This window comes from Mytilus californianus, unplaced genomic scaffold (genome assembly GCF_021869535.1).
Source record: "Mytilus californianus isolate M0D057914Y unplaced genomic scaffold, xbMytCali1.0.p SCAF_11, whole genome shotgun sequence".
NCBI lineage: Eukaryota > Metazoa > Mollusca > Bivalvia > Mytilida > Mytilidae > Mytilus > Mytilus californianus.
In genome coordinates this window covers 18,106,779-18,129,740 of record NW_026262593.1, presented here as the reverse complement: position 1 = coordinate 18,129,740, position 22,962 = coordinate 18,106,779, and the positions used below count along the sequence as shown (strand labels likewise).

At 32.7% G+C, this 22,962-nt stretch overlaps 1 protein-coding gene across 1 annotated transcript in view; it reads right to left on the bottom strand.

Annotated features, from left to right (window-relative positions):
- LOC127720696 (uncharacterized) overlaps window positions 1-5,601 on the bottom strand; it is a 150,845-nt gene extending 145,244 nt beyond the window's left edge. Inside the window, exon 1 of the mRNA XM_052227438.1 lies at window positions 5,556-5,601. The gene's annotated coding sequence lies outside the window, so the exon portion shown is untranslated. The remainder of the gene's footprint in view (window positions 1-5,555) is intronic.
- Window positions 5,602-22,962: the final 17,361 nt, after the last annotated feature.

Here is a 22,962-nt window from a genome sequence, read left to right as displayed (position 1 = left end):
TCATTCATTTTACCTTCAAATATTGATATAATGGTACCTTAAAATTTTTCTCTGTATAGTCCATACAAAATGTTTCATATTTTTACAGCCTGTAGCTTAAAAACAAAACTTGGTGACCTGTCATTGTGTTTTTCATATTTTTAACATATCACAATGTATACTACATCTTTGACAAAGGATATAAGGACAAATTCTATCAATTTTGGTTTACACTTCCATACTACTATTAGTGGAAATTTAGATTATTTAGTAATGCCAGTAACTTGTCCTTGTACCCATAAAATTTCACGTAAAAGTCACCATAATAGTAACCTGGTTTTTTTTAAAGAAAATTAAAAGTTCGAGTCTATGATACTAAACCTATATGTAGGCCGTAACCCCTTTACATGCATGTCACAAGCCGAAGATGCAAAAAAATATTTCAGAAAAACTGCGAATTGATACTGGAACAGAACTGAAATTAAATGTATTTTCTTTTTATCAAATAGTTTTCTCTTTTCAAGAAAAATCAAACTGATATACTGCAATGTACATAGCGCAGAAGGCAAAAGAAAGCAATTACAAGATAAATACTTTTTTAAAAACCATTTTACTAATATTAAAACACAAGTGTTTTGAACTCTTTATAGCAACAAGATGACTTATTTTCTGGTTTGAATTGTTTTGTGTCGGGACCTTTTAGAGCTTACTATTCGGTATGGATTTTTTCATTGTCGAGGGCTGTATGGTGATATATAGTTGCTTTCATCTGTCTTTTGGGTCTGGTGGATAGTTGTCTCGTTTACAATCATACCACATCTTTTTATTTTAAATTTGTTAATCAAATAAACGAATATTAATATCTTAAACTTAAATAATCTAGCTCAAGCATACACCATGAGAGAGAGATGTGTACTATTAGTTGATTTATTATTGTGTTGCTAAATATCATCTAGTCAATTTGATGTAGCCCCCTGTCACGTATGATATCGTTAATTATCGCGGGATTTAAACTCAAACGCGCATAGGATTTCGAGATCAGCGTTGATAAGTCGCTTATGTGAAACTGGTCTATTAAATATTTCTTGCTATTGCGCAATACTGTACAATTGACAATTTCTTGCTATTGCACAATATTGTGCTATTGGATATTTCTTGCTATTGCGCAATACTGTGCAATTGAAGATTTCTTGCTATTGCGCAATACTGTGCAATTGAAGATTTCTTGCTATTGTGCAATACTGTGCAATTGAAAATTTCTTGCGTTTGCACAATACTTATTATATAATAATTTACACATCCTGTTTGGTGTGTATCTCCTACCATACCATTATTATTTGCTTTTAAATATAAATCAGAAATAACCAACTTAAAATGGAAAATTTTAAAAGAAAAAAAAAAGGAAAAAAAGAAAAAAAAGGAAAAATAAACCCCCCCCCCCCGCGGAATTTTTTTAACCCCCTTATGATTCATCACCCCCAAACTCAATCCCAGCCTTCCCTTTGTGGTATGGTACCTTGCAGTACAATTTCAGAAAGATCCATACACTTGAACACAAGTTATTGTCTGGAAACTAGAAAAATGTGTTTTTTGGCCCCTTTTTGGCCCCCAATTCCTAAACGTTTCGGCAAGTACCCCCAAACTCAATTCCAGCTTTCCCTTTGTGATATGGAACCTTGTAGTACAATTTCAGAAAGATCCATATACTTACACACAAGTTATTGTCATGAAACTAGAAAAATGCTTGTTTTTGCCCCTTTTTTTGGCCCCCAATTCCTAAAATTTTGAGGCAATTACCCCCAAAATCAATCCCAGCATTCCTTTTGTGATATGGAACCTTGTGGTACAATGTCAGAGAGATCCATACACTAACACACAAGTTATGTCTGGAAGTTACAACAAGAGTGCACACGCTGAAATGTCTCGCCTTCTTTACTAATCATTGATATTATGTTGATAGTCCTAAATATAAAGCTTTATTACAACTGTCACATAAACTTAACATTAACCAAGTAAACTAAACATTGACCAATGAACCATGAAAATGAGGTCAAGGTCAGATGAACCATGCTAGGCAGGCATGTACAGCTAACAATTCTTCCATACAACAAATATAGTTGACCTATTGCTTATAGTTTAAGAAAAACAGACGAAAACACAAAAACTTAACACTGAGCAATGAACCTTGAAAATTGGGTCAAGGTCAAATAAAACCTGCGTGACTGACATATAGATCATAAAATATTTCTATACACCAAATATAGTTGAACTATTGCATATAGTATTAGAAAAAAAGACCAAAACTCAAAAACTTAACTTTGACCACTGAACCATGAAAATGAGGTCAAGGTAAGATGACACCTGCCAGCTAGACATGTACACCTTACAATCATTCCATACACCAAATATAGCTGACCTATTGCATGCAGTATTAGAAAGAAAGACCAAAACTCAAAAACTTAACTTTGACCACTGAACCATGAAAATGAGGTCAAGGTCAGATGACACCTGCCAGCTAGACATGTACACCTTACAATCATTCCATACACCAAATATAGTAGACCTATTGCATACAGTATAAGAAAAACAGACCAAAACACAAAAACTTAACTATAACCACTGAACCATGAAAATGAGGTCAAGGTCAGATGACACCTGCCAGTTGGACATGTACACCTTACAGTCCTTCCATACACCGAATATACTAGACCTATTGCTTATAGTATCTGAGATATGGACTTGACCACGAAAACTTAACCTTGTTCACTGATCCATGAAATGAGGTCGAGGTCAAGTGAAAACTGTCTGACGGGCATGAGGACCTTGCAAGGTACGCACATACCAAATATAGTTATCCTATTACTTATAATAAGAGAGAATTAAACATTACAAAAAATCTGAACTTTTTTTTCAAGTAGTCACTGAACCATGAAAATGAGGTCAAGGACATTGGACATGTGACTGACGGAAACTTCGTAACATGAGGCATCCATATACAAAGTATGAAGCATCCAGGTCTTCCATCTTCTAAAATATAAAGCTTTTAAGAAGTTAGCTAACGCCGCCGCCGCCGCCGTAGCCGCCGGATCGCTATCCCTATGTCGAGCTTTCTGCGACAAAAGTCGCAGGCTCGACAAAAATGCTTATTTTTGGCCCCTTTTTGGCCCCTAATTCCTTTACTGTTAGTACCATGACCCCCAAAATCAATCCCAACCTTCCTTTTGTGGTATTGAACCTTGTGGTAAAATTTCATAGAGATCCATTCACTTAAACTAAAGTTAGAGTGCGAAAACCAATGTGTCTTCGGACGACGATGACGACGACGACGTCAACGTCATACCAATATACGACCACAAAAATTTTTTTGCGGTCGTATAAAAATTCAGCAATTTTTCTATTTGTAAACACGCATAACTCTAGAACAGTTGTGTATAAGTTTTATAACATTTGGTTGAAACAAACTAAAGTTAGAGAACAGAAACAAAAAATTCAGCAATTTTTATGTTTATAAAGGGACATAACTCAAGAATGGTAAAAGTGTTGCCACCAAATTTCGTACTTAATCTGTATTATGTAGTAATAAGCATTGTGTATAAGTTTCATATGATTTGGTTGAGGCAAACTAAAGTTAGAAAACAGAAACACAAAAATTGTACTTGATCTTAGTTTTGTGGTAATGAATATTGTGTATAGGTTTCATAATGTTTGGTTGGGGCAAACTTAAGTTACAGAATGGAAACTAAAGATTTTGCAATCTTACAATTTATAAAGGGGCACAACTCAATAATGGTTAAAGTGACACTATCCAAATTCAACTTGATCTGTGTTTTATCAGTGGAAGTCAAAATTAAATATTGCATTGTATAAAGCATTGACTGTAGTTGATTCAACTATAATCATGGACAAAGTAAGATAACTCCAATTTTAATAAATTGCTTTGCTGAACGCAGCTGGATACGACCGCAGATGTCCAACCCTGAAAAGTAAGGACCAAAATGGACACAATATTCACGCTTGATACAGGTCTGAATTTGGATTGTAATTAAATTTTTGACACATAATTGGTTTCTGACACAGAATATACTGTAGTCAAAGAACTTCAAATTGGTTATATGATAATGATTTGAATTTATCTTCAATTTTTTGCTATTGTGCAATACACTATGCGAATTGACCCCCCCCCCAAAAAAAAAATTTGAAGAAATTTTCTTTTAATTTCTGAAATCTGAAATGAGAAAAATTGTCCCCCTCCAATTTTTTTCACCTCCCCCCTTTCCCTTATTCAAAAAAATAATTCTTTCCCTCAAGTTATGGTCTGTATCTCAGACAATCATCATTTCTTAATACATAATTTACAAGCAGTGTAAGAGAGGTAATCAACCATTGTTATTTAAATTGATTTGGATTTTGATTTGGATTACCTCCCTTACACTGCTTTTAAATTGTCTCAATTGTCCTTTAACAAGAAAAACCCTTGTTTTTCCCCTTTTTTTGCCCCTAATTCCTAAATGGTTTGTGCTATAACCCCCCAAAGTCAATCCTAACCATCCCTTTGTAGTATGGAAACTTGTGGTATAATTTCAGAGAGATTCATACACTTTAACACTAGTTACTGTCTGGAAACTACAAAAATGTTTATTTGGGCCCCTTTTTTGGCCCTTTATTCCTAAACAGTTGGGACCATAACCCCCAAAATCAATCCCAACCTTCCTTTAGTGGTTATAAACCTTGTGTTAAAATTTTATTGATTTTTATTTACTTATACTAAAGTTATTATCTGGAAACCATCTGTTTTTCGGACGACGCTGATGACAATGACAACGACGACAATGTGATACAAAATATCCGACCAAAAAAATTTTAATTTTTGCGGTCGTATAAAAAGTACTAGATACTTAGAAGAAAATAAAAATTTTGCAATTTTTCCATTTATAAAGGGACATAACTCTAGAACAGTTAAAATGACGCATCCAAAATTCAAACATGATCTGTGTTTTGTGGTAATAAGCATTGTGTATAAGTTTCATAACATTTGTTTGAGGCAAACTCAAGTTAAAGAACGGAAACCAATTTTGGGACGTACGGATGTACGGACAGACAAACAAGGGTAAGACTTAATGCCCCCACAGATACAGCGGGGGCATAAAAAACCACAAAGTTAAAAGAGAAAATAATATTGCAGGTTAAAAAAAATAAATGGGGAAAATGTCCATGGACACAGATGATGCTCGCTTGCATATTATATAAAGTTATAAAAGGACATAACTGAAGAACAGTAAAAGTGACGCTACCCAAATTTGTACTTGATTTGAGTTTTGTGTTCACAAGTATTGTGTATAAGTTTCATAAAATTTGGGGGAGGCAAACTTAAGTTAGAGAACAGAAACGAAGAATTCAGCAATTTTGCCATTTGTAAAGGAGCATAACTCTAGAACAATAAAAGTGACACCACCACAAATATATTTTCCTGTATATTGTATTATTAACCTCTCTCTGTTTCCAATGATTGACAAACTATCTGCTTAAAAACAAACCAAGACAAGATAAGTCTTAGATATTAGAAGAAGAAAAAATACCTGGTTGTTGGAAATATCCTTTCTTCCTTTCCTTTTCAAAACTGTAGAAAACCTTGAAAATATAAATGTTTTTTTTCAAACAAAGAATATCATTGCAAAAGAAATGAGACTTTTCCACAGAATTATTTCCTCTTGGTCAAGGAATTTTAAACTTTATCAGTTCACTTGAATACGATAGCTATTGTTCTCTGTGTAGTTTATTCCTTTGGAATGTTTTCTAAAAAAATCCATCACTCATTGATTAATTCAATTTAAAAAATAGAAGATGAAAATACATGTATCATTTTGGAAAATGACATCATTCTGTAACAAAAATAAACTTTTAGTTACCTCTTTACATGCAGCATCGAACAAGTGAAATTGTGAGCATACCCCTCCCAAATATTTCGCTAAACAGGAAGTTGTTAAGTGATGAATCTGAAAATGCATCACACGGTATAGCTGACTTATATAAACCCTGAAACCAAATTTTAGAAATCCTTGTATTGTAGTTCCTGAGAAAAATGTGACGAAAATTTTCAACTTGGCTATCATGTGTAAAATGATACAAGTGTTCTGTAAACAGGAAGTTGCTGAGTGATGAATCTGAAAACGCATCACACAGTATAGCTTACTTATATAAACCCTGGACCCAAATTTCAGAAATCCTTGCATTAGAGTTCCTGAGAAAAAATTGACGAAAATTTTCAACTTGGCTATCATGTGTAAAAACCCTTAATTTCAGCAGAGCAGAACCTAACATAAATCAATCTGTTACACATCATGGTTAACTTTCATACCAAAATTCTGCCCAATATCTGAAAAGTCCAAAACCTGTAATTTCAGCAAAAATCAGCAGAGCGGAAAGAAACTTAAACTCCATTTGTAACACATCATGGTTACATCACATATACCAACAATCAGCCCAATATCTGAAGGTGTTTAGAAAAAAAGTCCAGATAAATGTGATTTTCAACAATTTTTCAAAGTCCAAATTCTGCAATGTCAACAAAAGTTAGCAGAGCGGAACAAAACTTTAACTTGATCTGTAACTCATCATGGTTAACTCACATTCCAAATTCAGCCCAATATCTGAAGGCGTTTAGAAAAAAATTGCATATAATGGTTTGTTGCAGAATGATGCATTACAGAATGACGGACAAGGGTAAAACTATATGGCACCACAACTTTGTTGCGGGCCATAAAAAAAACCACACAACATTCAAACTTGTCCTGAATTTAAGAAAATCTACCTCTACTGATCTTGGATCTTTAAGGTATACAACAATGAACATTGTCTGTACTGAAGTTCCCATTCTTTGTCTTCCAAAGTCTTCTGCAACTTGAAACATGGTGTCAGCAACAGCATAATGTGGATATTTTAATTTACCAGTTCCTAAAGCTGGAAAGGCTATGCTTTTAAATCCTTGACTATCTGCTACCAAAAGGCACTGCCACACAAACTGCTTCAAAATCTGCAAAATTTTTAATCCAAACACTATATAAACTACAGGTACTATGAGCAAAGCTCTCAAAACAATACCCTTGTCCCTTACAAAGCCAATACTTTGGTGAGGAAAACCCCACATCAAATGAGATCCCCCAAAAAATAGGATGTAAAAGCTGTCATTTTATGTTGAAGATTCAGAGAAAATTTTAGGGGTTTAGGAAAAAAGATGGATTTAGTTTGCACACTATTTGTGAAGAAACATGCCACAAACATTCTTATAAAAAAGAAAATAGGAGGTGCAGAATGGCACTATATCAGGTTAAGAATGCGAGAAAGTTTCAATAAATGATAATAAACTAAGGGGTTTAGGAAGAGTTACAAAATGGGAACCCCAAAATAATGCAGAGAGAAAGTCAAATCTTTGGTAAGATAAACCCTAACAAGAGGCTGTCAGATTGACAGCAAACTGGATTTTCCTGTATGAAAATAATATTTACAAATTTGCACCCCCAAACAGGATCAAGTTAAAAAAAAAATGAATTTTTGTATGGTTCAGAAATGGAAAGGCCAAAGTGAATTGAAGTATCACTTTTTGCTACTTAAAGGTCCACAACTCAAGAAGCTAGGACAAAAGCTAATATCCTGAAATTCAAACTTGACCTTCATGTAGTCACAGGAAACAACATATCTAAATTTGAAAATATGTCCTCAAAGCGTTTTCAAGTTATTACACATAGACTGCTGGGAGCCAGCCCCCCCCCCCCACATTATACAAATTATTTTTTTGAAACATTAAGTCAAATGACTACTAAAAGCAAACTTTGAAATTTCTTATGAAACAATTTTTCATCTAGATTTAAGGTTCATCAGAAGGGATTGACAAATATGGCCATTTTTTTTTTATTTCCTCTTGAGTACAGACAAACCTGTGCACAAGGAAAAGTTTTAAGGCATTGCAGAAACTGGATAAATATTTGTCAATTCCTTGAGATGAACCTGAAAGACCCCCCCACCCCCCCAAAAAAAAAAAAAAAAAACTAAAATCATCTTCAATCTTTGATCAAAATATTGTAAAAAGTCATATTTTCATATTATCTATTTATCTATTTATGTTGCTATGCTAAAATATTTTTTACTTATCTCAATACTTATCTTATTTCATATGTATCAAAAATCAGTAAATGTGATTCTGTTGTGCAAACAAAATTTCAAAAGTTCTTCAATCTGTACATATTCAGCCAATTAATCTTTATGAAGGGATTGGAGTGAACTGTATTCTATGTTAAACATTCATGCATGAGTGACCTTATTTTAACATTTTCACACCTTCCAATGTTTTTGTTAATCACGGTTTAGTAATGATCCCTTAAAAGTTTTTATTATTTATTATCATTATTAATGTTATTTAAAGATTTTTATAAAATAATCTATTTCAATGTAAGTAATCAGCAGTTAAATAATAAAATACATTCCATACACCAAATATAGTTGACCTATTACTTATAGCATCTGAGAAGAAGACCAAACAACAGAAACTTAACATTGACCAATGAACCATGAAAATAAGCTCAAGGTCAGATGAAACCTGTCAGACAGACGTGCACACCTTACAATCATTCCATACACCACATATAGTTGACCTATAACTTATAGTATCTGAGAAGAGGACCAAACAAGAGCAACTTAACATTGACCAATGAACCATGAAAATGAGGTCAAGGACAAATGACACCTGCCAGACAGACATGTACACCTTACAATCATTCCATACACCAAATATAGTTGACCTATTGCTTATAGTATTAGAAAAACAGACCAAAACACAAAAACTTAACATTGACCAATGAACCATGAAAATGAGGTCAAGGACAAATGACACCTGCCAGTCAGACATGTACACCTTACAATCATTCCATACACCAAATATAGTTGACCTATTGCTTATAGTATTAGAAAAACAGACCAAAACTCAAAAACTTAACATTGACCAATGAACCATGAAAATAGGTCAAGGACAAATGACACCTGCCAGACAGACATGTACACCTTACAATCATTCCATACACCAAATATAGTTGACCAATGGCTTATAGTATTAGAAAAACAGACCAAAACACAAAAACTTAACATTGACCAATGAACCGTGAAAATGAGGTCAAGGTCAGATGAAACCTGCCAGACTGACATGTATCCCTTATAATCATTCCATACACCACATATAGCTGACCTACTGCTTGTAGTATCTGAGAAACAGACCTAATCACGTAACTTTAACCTTGATCACTGATCCATGAAATGAGGCTGAGGTCAGGTGAACCCTGTCTGATGAACATGTAGACGTTGCAAGGAACCCATATACCAAATATAGTTATCCTATTACTCATAATAAGTGAGAAATTTACATAACAAAAAAACTAAACTTTTTTTTCAAGCAGTCGCTGAACCATGAAAATAAGGTCAAGGACATTGGACATATGACAGACGGAAAGTTCGTAACATAAGGTATCTGCATACAAAGGTATGTCATCAATACCACCCCTTTGGGGAAAAGCAGTCTGGATAACACTGAAGATCTGTGCTCCATTTATTGGTAGATATAATGTTTGTAATGAATTTTGGTAGGATGGATGAAAACTAAGGTTAATAAAATGCTCCACAGGGCGCAGAGGTCGAACCCTGAACAGTTGGGGCAAGTATGGACACAACATTCAAGCTTGATACAGCTTTGCATTTGGATTGTGATTAAATATTTGACACAGCATAGGTTTCTGACACAGAATGAATGTGGTCTAAGAACTTAAAAATTTTAAATTGGACATTCACCTATTATGGTCCAATATCCAAAATCTAAATACATGGTTAGATTCAGCATATCAAAGAACCCCAAGAATTCAATTTTTGATGAAATCAAACAAAGTTTAATTTTGGACCCTTTTGACCTCAATGTGGACAAAGTTGATGACAGGGCCCAAAAATCAAAAATCTAAATACATGGTTAGATTCAGCATATCAAAGAACCCCATATATTCAATTTTTGTTGAAATCAAACAAAGTTTAATTTTGGACCCCGATTTGGACCAACTTGAAAACTGGGCCCATAATCAAAAATCTAAATACATGTTTAGATTTAGCATATCAAAGAACCCTAAGAATTCAATTTTTGTTAAAATCAAACTAAGTTTAATTTTGGACCCTTTGGACCTTAATGTAGACCAATTTGAAAATGGAACCAAAAATTAAGAATCTAAATACACGGTTAGATTCAGCATATCAAAGAACCCCAATAATTCAATTTTTGATGAAATCAAACAAAGTTTAATTTTGGACCCTTTGGACCTCAATGTGGACCAATTTAAAAACGGGGCCCAAAATCCAAAAACTAAATACACGGTTAGATTCAGCATATTAAAGAACCCCAAGAATTCAAGAATAAAACCCCATTGAAATTGGTCAAGAAATAAGCAATTTATACGAAGTATCTTCTTTTGCACAATACTGTGCAATTAAATATTTCTTGCTATTGCGCAATACTGTACAATTGACAATTTCTTGCTATTGTGCAATATTGTGCTATTGGATATTTCTTGCTATTGCGCAATACTGTGCAATTGAAGATTTCTTGCTATTGCGCAATACTGTGCAATTAAAGATTTCTTGCTATTGTGCAATACTGTGCAATTGAAAATTTCTTGCTATTGCACAATACTTATTATATAATAATTTAAATATCCTGTTTGGTGTGTATCTCCTACCATATCATTATTATTTGCTTTTAAATATAAATCAGAAATAACCGACTTAAAATGGAAAATTTTAAAAGAAAAAAAAAAAGGAAAAAAAGAAAAAAAAGAAAAAAAAAAAATCCCCCCCCCCCAAATTTTTTTAACCCCCTTATGATTCATCACCCCCAAACTCAATCCCAGCCTTCTCTTTGTGGTATTGTACCTTGCAGTACAATTTCAGAGAGATCCATACACTTGAACACAAGTTATTGTCTGGAAACTAGAAAAATGTGTTTTTTGGCCCCTTTTTGGCCCCAAATTCCTAAACGTTTAGGGCAATTACCCCCAAACTCAAACCCAGCTTTCCCTTTGTGATATGGAACCTTGTAGTACAATTTCAGAAAGATCCATACACTTACACACAAGTTATTGTCCTGAAACTAGAAAAATGCTTGTTTTTTGCCCCTTTTTGGCCCCTAATTCCTAAAATATTGAGGCAATTACCCCATCATCAATCCCAGCCTTCCCTTTGTGGTATGGTACCTTGCAGTACAATTTCAGAGAGATCCATACACTTGAACACAAGTTATTGTCTGGAAACTAGAAAAATGCTTATTTTTGGCCCCTTTTTGGCCCCCAATTCCTAAACGTTTCGGCAATTACCCCCAAACCCAAACCCAGCTTTCCCTTTGTGATATGGAACCTTGTAGTACAATTTCAGAAAGATCCATACACTTACACACAAGTTATTGTTATGAAACTAGAAAAACTCTTGTTTTTTTACCCTTTTTTGGCCCCTAATTCCTAAAATTTTGAGGCAATTACCCCCAAAATCAATCCCAGCATTCCTTTTGTGATATGGAACCTTGTGGTACAATGTCAGAGAGATCCATACACTAACACACAAGTTATGTCTGGAAGTTACAAAAATGCTTATTTTTGGCCCCTTTTTGGCCCCTAATTCCTTTACTGTTGGTACCATAACCCCCAAAATCAATCCCAACCTTCCTTTTGTGGTATTGAACCTTGTGGTAAAATTTCATAGAGATCCATTCACTTAAACTAAAGTTAGAGTGCGAAAACTTATGTGTCTTCGGACGACGACGCCGACACCAACGTCATACCAATATACGACCACAAAAATTTTTTTGCGGTCGTATAAAAATAAGTGGGGAATGTGTCCATGGGACACAGATGATGCCCTCTCTTGCATATCATATAAAGTTATATAAGGACATAACTGAAGAACTGTAAAAGTGACACTACCCTAACTTGTACTTGATCTGAGTTTTGTGGTAATGCGTATTCTGTTTCATAACATTTGGTTGAGGCAAACTAAAGTTAGAGAATAGAAACGAAAAATTTAGCAATTTTTCCTTTTGTAAAGGGGCATAACTCTAGAACAATAAAAGTGACACCTCAAAAATTTAAACTTGATCTATGTTTTGTGGTAATAAGCATTGTGTCTAAGTTTCATAACATTTGGTTGAGGCTAACTTAAGTTTAAAGAGAACAGAAATGAAAAATTAATGTCTTAATAGTAGATCTTGTCATGCTGATCATATTTGTTTATTTAAGTTTATATCTATCAATTATACTTTTAAAAGTGAATATAAGACAAAAATGCAAAAAATTGGTAAAAATCGTCATCAAAGGGCAATAACTCGAATAAAAGAGTCAACTGACGATTTAGTCCATGACACTTTTTGTAGAAATTGTCTTGTTGATCTTTTTTGCATTTTAAAGTTTCTCTCTATTAATCATAGTTTTCAAGATAATAGGCAAACATGAAAAGAAATGGTAAAATTTGTCATTCAAGGGCAATAACTCCAATAAGAAGTTGTCTTACAGTTTTAATGTATATGGACAATATGTAGAGCTCAGCATTCTGAACATTTTTGTTTTGATGAGAAAAGCTCACTTTGGCCTTCGGGCCAGGTGAGCTAAAGAGGTGTTCTCAGTCATATTCATGTTGAAGTACTATTCAAAGAACTAATACCCTACAAACGTTAAGTTTTTAACCAGAAATCATATATACAAAAATGTTTTTTTAAGGACAGGAGGAAAATCGCTAGGTTTTGACTCCTCAAATATACATTTGTATCTTCCGTATACATATGTTTCATAGCAATACAACATAAGACACCTATTGAAGAAAGACATCTCATTTTAATACTTATAATCATACCTTTAATGAAAAATTAGCTCTTGGCATCCATTCTGGAAGCACACCATGACAAATATTTTTACAAGTTGTTAAATTTCCAGCAGATGTCATTATAACTTGCCCAACCCCAATTCCTTGTGGATATCTTATATTACATTCCTCTTGAATAGTTGGTCCTGCTTTTTTTAATATTGAATTTGATACAAATCCCTGTTTTAGATCCAAATGACTTCCAACTGTATTTACCAGAATGTCAACCTGAAAATTTAAAGATAAAAGCATTAAATACAATGATTAATTTGTATCATATCATCCTAAAAGCGATTATTCTAAATAAGATTACTCAGCAAACATGGTCTTGGATTTCCTTATTTGATCCAATAAATATAAAGACTTCTTCATATAGTTACTGGCAAATTCTGTTGTTGTTGGATTTTCTAAACCAAATGACAGCATATATCCAAATAAATCTTTTAATTTGTAATAGACCATTTTTATGCTTAAATTCTCCCTTGCCATGCTCGTCCGAATTTAAAACATTTTTTTACTAAAATCCTTGGTATAATAAATAAAACAAAACTCTATGTATAGGTTTAGTTGCTCGCAGTAACTTTTCTCTTTTCTAGCAAACAATGTTTAATAACATTATAAACCAACATATTATAACAACAATATTCAAAGTACAAACACAATTGTCCAATACATTTATTAAAATGAACTGAAATCAAACTTGATATTGTAATCATACATTATTATGCGACATTAAACTGCAAACTGACTGTGACTGTCATAGTTACTGTGAGCACTTTCGATGAAAAAACACCCAAAAATTCTCTTTATATATTATAACGGAACTCAACCTTTTAAACCGCCAAAGTATTTCACGTGCATATATTACCCATATATATTTATAACCAAAAACAAGAACCCGTTATACAACTACTCTCACTAACCAGTTTTGAACTAATAAATAGTATAACTATAACACAGGGAAAACCCCCAATTCTCAACGAAAAGAAATTTAATTAAACTGCTTTTTGAAGGTGAAAATTGGATTAAAATTTGCTGTGGCAATTAGCCTTTAAATGCCTCATCTACCCTGATCACTAGTAGCAAGATTTAAGTCTGAAACGGTCATTTTGGTCTGATCAAGTCTTAATCGCCTTGATTTACTGCTATGAAAAAACGTTAAGACCTGTTTCGATTTTCAGACTCTGTTCCGATATATCGTGTTCAGTCAGATCAGTCGGGTCCAGATAAACAAGACAGATTCTTCTAGCGTTCAAATAAGACTTGATTAGATCGCGTTCAGATAAAATAAGACCAAAGGTAAATAAAATGCTCCGCAGGGCACAGCTTGATACGACCGCAGAGGTCGAACCCTGAACAGTTTGGGCAAGTATGGACACAACATTCAAGCTTGATAAAGCTTTGCATTTGGATTGTGATTAAATATTTGACACAGCATAGGTTTCTGACAAAGAATGAATGTGGTCTAAGAACTTAAAAATTTTAAATTGGACATTCACCTATTATGGTCCAATATCCAAAATCTAAATACATGGTTAGATTCAGCATATCAAAGAACTCCAAGAATTCAATTTTTGATGAAATCAAACAAAGTTTAATTTTGGACCCTTTTGACCTCAATGTGGACAAAGTTGATAACGGGGCCCAAAAATCAAAAATCTAAATACATGGTTAGATTCAGCATATCAAAGAACCCCATATATTCAATTTTTGTTGAAATCAAACAAAGCTTAATTTTGGACCCCGATTTGGACCAACTTGAAAACTGGGCCCATAATCAAAAATCTAAATACATGTTTAGATTCAGCATATCAAAGAACCCTAAGAATTCAATTTTTGTTAAAATCAAACTAAGTTTAATTTTGGACCCTTTGGACCTTAATGTAGACCAATTTAAAAACCTTACCAAAAATTAAGAATCTAAATACACGGTTAGATTCGGCATATCAAAGAACCCCAATAATTCAATTTTTGATGAAATCAAACAAAGTTTAATTTTGGACCCTTTGGACCTCAATGTGGACCAATTTAAAAACGGGGCCCAAAATCCAAAAACTTAATACACGGTTAGATTCAGCATATTAAAGAACCCCAAGAATTCAAGAATAAAACCCCATTGAAATTGGTCAAGAAATAAGCAATTTATACAAAGTATCTTCTTTTGCACAATACTGTGCAATTAAATATTTCTTGCTATTGCGCAATACTGTACAATTGACAATTTCTTGCTATTGCGCAATATTGTGCTATTGGATATTTCTTGCTTTTGCGCAATACTGTGCAATTGAAGATTTCTTGCTATTGCGCAATACTGTGCAATTGAAGATTTCTTGCTATTGTGCAATACTGTGAAATTGAAAATTTCTTGCTATTGCACAATACTTATTATATAATAATTTACACATCCTGTTTGGTGTGTATCTCCTACCATATCATTATTATTTGCTTTTAAATATAAATCAGAAATAACCAACTTAAAATGGAAAATTTTAAAAGAAAAAAAAAATGAAAAAAAAAAAATCCCCCCCCCCCTTTTTTTGAACCCCCTTATGATTCATCACCCCAAACTCAATCCCAGCCTTCCCTTTGCGGTATGGTACCTTGCAGTACAATTTCAGAGAGATCCATACACTTGAACACAAGTTATTGTCTGGAAACTAGAAAAATGTGTTTTTTGGCCCCTTTTTGGCCCCAAATTCCTAAAATATTGAGGCAATTACCCCCATCATCAATCCCAGCCTTCCCTTTGTGGTATGGTACCTTGCAGTACAATTTCAGAGAGATCCATACACTTACACACAAGTTATTGTCCTGAAACTATAAAAATGCTTGTTTTTTTGCCCCTCTTTGGCCCCTTATTCCTAAAATATTGAGGCAATTACCCCCATCATCAATCCCAGCCTTCCCTTTGTGGTATGGTACCTTGCAGTACAATTTCAGAGAGATCCATACACTTGAACACAAGTTATTGTCTGGAAACTAGAAAAATGCTTATTTTTGGCCCCTTTTTGGCCCCCAATTCCTAAATGTTTCGGCAATTACCCCCAAACTCAATTCCAGCTTTCCCTTTATGATATGGAACCTTGTAGTACAATTTCAGAAAGATCCATACACTTACACACAAGTTATTGTCATGAAACTAGAAAAATGCTTGTTTTTTGCCCCTTTTTTGGCCCCTAATTCCTAAAATTTTGAGGCAATTACCCCCAAAATCAATCCCAGCATTCCTTTTGTGATATGGAACCTTGTGGTACAATGTCAGAGAGATCCATACACTAACACACAAGTTATGTCTGGAAGTTACAAAAATGCTTATTTTTGGCCCCTAATTCCTTTACTGTTGGTACCATAACCCCCAAAATCAATCCCAACCTTCCTTTTGTGGTATTGAACCTTGTGGTAAAATTTCATAGAGATCCATTCACTTAAACTAAAGTTAGAGTGCGAAAACCAATGTGTCTTCAGACGACGACAACGACGCCAACGTCATACCAATATAAGACCACAAAAATTTTTTTGCGGTCGTATAAAAATCTGTTTTGTTGCTGTAAGATCGTGTTCAGTCGTGTTAAGATTTTAAATATTTTAAATAAATAAGCGACACTTTAGCTGTTTTTATCAGGGGCTACTCCCCTTTATGAATAAAAAAGGCATAGCTAGGAGGATATTCTTTTGTGGTCTTTTAATGTAATACTGTATATCAGTATTTCATTAAATAACGTATGCAAACGTACAATTCATTTTTTCCCGATAGAATTTTAACATTTATTTGGTTATATAAGAAAAGATTAATTGTTGTAATCGGGAAATGTGTTAGTCATTAAAACTTTGCAGTCGTGCTTTCTGACATAAAGACTAGTCCTGTATTTATTCATTCCGCCCGTAAAGATATAATGATAAGTATTATATCCCAAAGATGTTCTGAAATTTTCTTAAACGTTTTTTGTTTCTAATGTAAAATAATAGTTCTGATCCATATAAAATTTGTCAAGAAAAATATATTCTAAGTATCTAATTTACTTTATATTTTTAAATATTATATACAGATGACAGTTGCTTGGTGAAAGTTATTTACATTTCAATAAACGGATTAACTTAGCAGTCAACCAAAATGGGTTGTCAAAAACTATCTAAATAATTACCCATGCACCGCTAGTGATGTTTTATTCATGGACGTAAAATGAATAAAGTTCCATGTTTTATCTTGTATAAGGATTTACCAGGTAAAATTATTACATTGACAAATAAAACATTATTTAAAAAAAAAAAATGCAACAAGAATAAAGAATATTTTAAGAATTTAGTTACCTAGGTACCTATAAAGACCGATTTCGATACTTCTCTTGATTTTATTTTATCTTCAAGTTTTTTTTAGCAAGAACTAATACAAGAATAAATCATATAGAAAAATATCAAACAACATAAGTTAAGAAACGATTGATAAAATCTTGTGCAAAATAACGTAGCGAAATGACTGTACTTATAGATTAGACCTTTGTTTACCATTTTGAATTGTTTTACACTAGTCATTTTGAGGACCTTTATAGCATGCTGTTCGGTGTGAGCCAAAGCTCTGTGTTGAGGCCGTACTTTTAATCTATAATTGTTTTATACTTTGTGACTTGAATGGAGACGATTATTTGGCACACATACCACATCTTCTTATTTATATTAACTGGGAGCATTTTATAATATTTTCATTTCGATAAAAAGAAATATGCAATTCAGTAAATCAAATTGATTTGTACCATATTGTTACATTCAAAAGCCTTTAACTGAAGAAAATGATTGATAAAAATACATTATTTGTATTGCATCGCTCCTAAAATAATGTCCAGTGTCAAATATTACACATAGATGATCACTTAGATGTTCAACTGATTCAACATTAAATTAAATTTAGGACTAGGATCAAATGCAGTTCATCACGTTACAATTGTATCCAATATTAATATTGCTAATAACATTCAGTCGAGGAAAAGACACATGTGACATTGATATGCATTGGTTTGTTCTAGCTTGATACGGGGAGCGCGTGTCGACAAAAAAAGGTCATGTTAACAAGAGAACAATTGTTGTGAATCAGAGCCAAATTGACCTTTGTTCCAACTTTACACATAAATAATGCGTGCTTGTGGATAAAAGGTCACAGACGAAAGGTCACAATTGAGTTTCTGAGACTATTTTCGTTGAAAAAGAAAAGACTTATTTAAAAAAAAAATATTTTGTATGTATCTTGAACTATTGTATATATAAACCTTATATGTAAACAGATGTATTAAATGAACAAATAATTGTTTAGTAAACAAACTATCAAAGTGGCTTGGTACCTAAACAGCTTCAAGGCGCTAAGAAATATTATATCATTTGCACGGTTAAAATTTAATAAATCTTCATTTACCATGGCTAATGAACAATTTCATAAACTGTAAAAAGAATATATGTAATACGAAGTAATTTTTCAAGATATTTCTCTTACATACTTAAACAATTGTCACTTCCTGTCCTGTAACTTTTTGTCCGGTGACTTTTCAGTGTCCGCTTACTGTTAAGAATAGGACCTCCCTTACCCAGGACCTCCCTTACTAATGGAGAGAAAGCTGTCGGGACTAGTACTACCAATCCTAAGTGTTAGAAAGAATAAAAAGTACATCAGTCATTCTCAATTTCATATGTTTTGCGTAAAACAAAACGGTTTTAAATGTTGAATTTAAGGAATGCTCGGATTTTAAAAAAATAAATCTTTTTCGTTTGCTTTTCGTTGAAATCATCCTGAATATTATGTAATATTGTACGCTGAACATTCAAGGATCATGGCCAAGCATGTGTTCTTCAAAATGCAATCTGTAGAAGAAAAAACACAGTTTTAAATCATGTACATTGGAAATCAAGAATCGTGTGTAGTGTTCGACCTATAATCCTTTATTAAAAAGTCGAAATTGACTATTAATATATAGTTTTTTTTTGCACCTACGTAACTCTATATATGCGTGTTTTTGCCACTTTGCTTAGAAAAATTATCATATATCTTAATTCTCTTTCAATAACATTTCCTTATTCAATTTGCTACACATCTACCAAAAAAAAATTAGATATTGTTTCATTTTTGCCATTTTGGTTAAGTTCTTGATAGATGTATGTCCTTTATGATCTCTCAGGTAAAGATCAAAAATGAGTCCAGAGTTTTGACGGTTGTGAATTAAGGATTAGTTACTTTATGGAACACTTATTTCCTTGGATGGTAGTACAAATTTGTATTTTATCCTTTAAAGTTAGTCTGCCTGTTTAATAATTTACAGTTTTAAGGAGAATTCTTCGTCTTTTGCAAATAGATAAAGAATAAAATGAAAATTTGCTTTCGATTGCATACAGGCAGAGAGAAATATGTTTTGTTATATTTCAGACGATTTTTAGTACGGATATTAAATTATAATCTCTTCCAATTTACAAATATAATTTGGTATTGTTTTTTTTTCTGCAAATGGTAGATGAAACTTGTTCTAACTTTTTCAGATCGAGGTCTGTGAAATCTTGAAAATATGACGTTCCCGGAAATCACAAGTCGCTATATAGAATACTTGTAAAATTCAGAAACTTGCAGTATGCTCATATTTAATACTTTTCTGTTAAAAAAGAAAGTGTAAAAATAAGAAAGGCGAAAACGGGAAAAGGGGAGGGTTGTTACACGAACACGTTCTTCGCAATTTATTTCTAAACGAATAGTGATTATCTAACTTTTTGCTCAAATATCGAATACACAATCAAATCTCTAACTTATCCACGCTTGCAATAACCTTTTTATTGACAGGTTTCTGCTGGCATTTGATTGGACAGCAGTTTAATGTAGGAGTGACAATCCATCACATTTATCCAATCAGCTGTCTTGTTAAACAAATCTGTGTGCGATGACCCACTGTCCACATAGTTTAGTTGTTTTTTCTTATAATGAAATAATGATCAAAAGGACGTTGTTGCTATTGTTGGCCAGGGACTTTCTATACTAATGAAAAAGTCCCATGTGTGTGCTTGTCAGTTAGAAATAGACAACGCTTATATCTAAGAAAAAAAAAGTGATGAAAAAGAAATATTACTATGCATTGGATGGATATTTAGACTAATTCACTAGCTGTGTTATACAGACGAAGAAATAACGCCACGTGTAGCCAGGATAAAAAAATTGATGCTTTTAATTATGCTAAAAATGATATATTATCCAATCAAAGGGGAAGCGTACGATATGTCGGCCCCTGAATCGGCCACTGACCAAGCAAATTACGACATAATTAAACAATTAACAACTTTGTAAAAAAAATAATAAAAAGCGTCTTTTTTATCCCTTATATCTTATGATATTTTGTGGACAATATAAATCTTAAATCAGTGTTTCAAAGTCATATCAGATAAAAAAAAAAAATTGTAATTTCTGCCACCAAAAAAAAACGTATTTCAGAATCACGAAATAATTGAAATCGAATTTGGATTAGTTTTGTGCTCAATGGAATTTATTAAGACTTTAAAATATCTATTCCTTTATAGTCACTATTTTGAGATCGAATTTAATGAGGTTCATATATAAGTATGTGCCAAAACAGAAAAAATACAGTTGCAAATCAACGGGTACGTCTAAACACTGCCCAGGACCTCCTGTGTGCACTCAGGACATACAAAGTGCACCCGGGACTCTTTTAAGTCATCGTATATGCACACAGGAAAAATGTTTATATTCTTTTCATGATGTTTATTTTATTGGAAACTTTTGGAAGATTTTGAAAACGAACTTAAATAGATATTCAATATTTTTATAAAATAATGAGGGCACGTGTCACTGATTTCACAACTACTCATCCGTGAATAATCCAATCAACAAAATTTATTGGATTATCCTTATTGCTTATGAATATTCAGATTCAATATCTTACTACAGTCTATCTTATGAATATCATGTTATTAAAACAGTGTTTTTATAAAATTTAATAATGCGAAATTTTAGTGTTTTTTCGGAATTGATTTATGTAATTAAATACTTTGTGTATTGACTTTAACGATAATTGAGAAAAAAAATTTCAAAAGTCCCATTTAATGTATTTTTATACAGTTTATGTGTAATGAGTCAGCTAAATTAATTTTGTTATTACACGTTCAGCAGTTCTAAAGTAAAATAAATAACAATTGATATTGTTTTATCAGTTCCTTTTTGTTTTTCTTCGTGATTTTGTTCTCCTTTCCAACATCAGTTAAATAAAAGAATATCATATTTAATTTAATATAAACATACAAAGTGTTTTTTGTTTTGTTTTGCTAAGTCTAATATCTTGGTAGAATACGTGCTTTCATTGGTTTGGCTAATGGGCAATTTTTTGTTTTATTTTTATTTAACATCTGTGCATAAGGACTTAGTCGTTGTAAGAACGGATTGAGTATCTTTCAACAGTGTGCGAAATAGTCTTGCTCGCTGTTCTTGATTATGAGTCTTGCAAAAACAACATTAAATTGATATGAAATAACATGTTTTCTGTAAGACCAAAAAGTTCATAATTTCTCACGAGCTCGATTTAAAACCAAATCTTACTACCTGAAATTGTTAAGAAAAAAAAACAAATATGATAAATGAAGGGAGTTCAATGTACGCATTATTTTAGCCTGTTTGTGAAAGGGGATCGATCTTGATCGGGACAGAAAACTGACAAAAAAATGGAGTAAAATTTATTATTCAGAATTTATTTTCTCATTGAAATTCGTTAAGGCTTGTAATCATGGAAATACTGGAGAAGAACGATTTAACAGGAGAAACAAATCTTTACTGTTTGAGTTTGATTATCGTATTTTGATAAGTACAGCAACAAATACAGATAAGAACGGGCTTCATTCAAAACCAAATATTGCCTTATTAAAATGTTGATGACAAATTCCTTCTTCAGATTTTATTTCCCTACTCAAACTCGTTTAAGGAATTTATTACTAACCGTGTATCATCGGTACAGCGGATATAGCTTAATAGGTACTTCGAAGGGTGAAAAGCTATATACCGTATATTCATTTAACTATGCACTGTACAGAAGGATTTATTTGGTCAGCTATACACCGTACACAACGCTTCTTTTCGGAATAAAATATCGAAAAATAACATATGTATGAAAGATTTCAATGCCAATTATTAAAACAGCTATACTTACTACACACACACAGTGGCCTTCTATCAGAAAAGAGTTGCAATGAATATAGAATCATATTGGATGAGACGAGCGCCAACTTCTTTGACAAGTATTTGCACATGTTTTAGTAAGCGTTCTTGTTTTAGGAAAATAATGAGACTTCTCTAATCATCAACCTACGACCAAATCATTTCTTAAAACAACAATTATGTTTAGATTGAGGTACACATTGATATTATGTAAACAAAACAAAGACTTTCTTATTGTGTCAGAAGAAAAATCGATCACGTTCGCTTGGTTAGTATACCTATATCCGCTGTACCGATGATACACGGTGTTACTGGACAAGAACGAGTGAAAAAAGCGACAGTGTCTTGTAAATATGTGGATACACTTTCAATAGTCACACACATATTTTATATACATTTATTTTGGGAATTATTTTTTAATTTATTATGCGCTCTATTGATGCCAGATTTTCATTTTTTTTACTATCAATGTTCAACCACACCAATGCATTCTTATATTATAGGACTTTCCTCGTAGATGAAACAGGGGTTTTATCCAAAAAGGACGCCACGTTTTGCAATGAATAAGATCTATATTATTTTTAACATTTTCAAATGAAATAAATTGAAGGGAAAATTTCCCTGACTATAGACAAGACAAGACGTATACATGTACATATACATAGACTTCGTTTGGATGTGACATGTCTTTAAAATTAATACAGTTGAAATAAGACTGAGAATGAAACTTTTTTCTGTTAACTATGTACCATAAATTTGGGTACGATTAATCTTCCTCTGAGTATATGCATGGCTTGGGTGAAAGAAAAGCAATTGATCTATACTCATGCAAATAACCCTTTCATTTATGAATTCTTATAAACTGCATGAATTAAAAG